Source organism: Epinephelus moara, chromosome 24 (assembly GCF_006386435.1).
Source record: "Epinephelus moara isolate mb chromosome 24, YSFRI_EMoa_1.0, whole genome shotgun sequence".
Classification (NCBI taxonomy): Eukaryota; Metazoa; Chordata; class Actinopteri; order Perciformes; family Serranidae; genus Epinephelus; species Epinephelus moara.
This window is the reverse complement of record NC_065529.1, coordinates 2,744,065-2,745,893: the sequence shown is the minus strand read 5'-3', so window position 1 is coordinate 2,745,893 and position 1,829 is coordinate 2,744,065.

Below are 1,829 nucleotides of genomic sequence, written 5' to 3'. Positions count from 1 at the left end.
GTTTTTGTTCCATGGGTATGTGTTATTTTTTACCATTTTCCTCTGCATAAATACAGGAACAACAAAACATTTGAACATGTACTGTATATTTTTTATTAAAGACACTATAGCTTTTATAAAATAGGCCACGTGTTGTATAACTAACTCAAAGAAAAACAGGTTCCAAACAACTCTATCTTTACTACATGATAAAGTACCCTGTAAAATGAGCTTTTTGCACACATTACAACAACTATATTTTCACCACTGAGACATTTTACACATACAAAAAACAAAATTTTAAACACAACAATGAATTCAATGTAGTTTTCTCCTGGTTCTTCTAAAAATGATTGCTAGTTTGTTCATTTGGGACTGAACTGGATTTGAAATTATGTTTGGCAAGTCTGAACAGATTTATTTTTGATTCACAAAGACATTGAACATATTTCACATGTTTTGCTATCCTAGATTTCATCCTAACTTCTGCTGCCATCTTGGATTTTTTAGCTTTTATTCTGCACTGGTGAAGGAAGTCATCCCTTTCTCCCTGCTAGCCTAATGATATGATTATCAACCCAATCTGTAACAGACATTTTTGTCTTCTCATGCGTCTCATTTTTATCAATTTCGGGAGGGGCTGAAGACTCTTGGTGTTCTGGATGCAATCAGAATGCATCCAGACAGTTTTAGACCCTTAATGTGTCACAAACCATCCCCACTCACTGCTGACTTAATGGATCACCTTTTCCACATCCGGCTGTCTGCAGTGGGAAGCAACAAGAGAAGGGCAGAGGAACATGTTGTTCCATTTTGGAGGGATTACCTCCAAGATGTTGAAGGTAAATATTGCTGCTAGATATGGCACTGTCTCTCGTGTTTTTGTCATGTTTACAAAGTGTACAGATACTTAGCTGAGAGAAAATACTAAAATAATAAACATTCATTATTCTCAGAGAATTAATCAAAAGGATTTTGATTTTTCCCTAACCTTTGCGTTAATGCCACTGTCTGGCCAATTTGTCAACTTCTGCTTCCATATTTGATTTCTATCTCCTTCTTTTCTTTTTGTTTATTTTCCATTTATCCTTTCTTTTTTATTTTTTTACTCATCTTCCCTTCCTCTATCTTCATTTTACAGTATGTGTCCAATATAATTGACAGTCTCTGTCTTTCCATTATACAGTATACCTTTTTGAAAAGTTTTATATGCTATCTTTGTAATTCTATTAACTTTTTTTTCTTTCACTCCTTGTCTCTTTACATCCTTTTCATCTACTAATCCACTTTCCTTTCTCTTTCTTTGCCTTTCATTCCTTTCTTTTGGAGCTTTCTACATGGTACTTTTAACTTATAATTGCTGTAAATTGTCATGTTTTTTCTTCTTGTTTTTCTGTTTGTTAGAGCAAGTGGGACCCTCAAAGCTAGGTAAAATCCTAGCCTTTGCAACGGGTGCAAATGTCATCCCTCCAGTTGGCTTCTCTCCTCAACCATCAATTGATTTTCTGCATGATCAGTCCATCAGCACCAGACGCCATTTGCCTATGGCAAACACTTGCATCAGCTGCCTTAAGTTGCCACTGCTTGACACATATGAGGATTTCAAGGAGAGTATGGACTTTGCATTAGGTAACACACAGGGTTTTGGTAGAGAATAATGTGGGAAATGTATGTCTGTTCCAAGTACCCTGTTGAGGATGTTTCAGATAGGTTTAGTATGGACTGTGAACATAAGAGCTTCTGTTTTGTTTTTTTGTTTGTTTTTCTTTGAAAGATTAGCCATTTGCAGACAAATCTTGCATTTAATGCAAACTACTACAGTTTAAAGGGCCAGTGTGTAAAATGGGTTG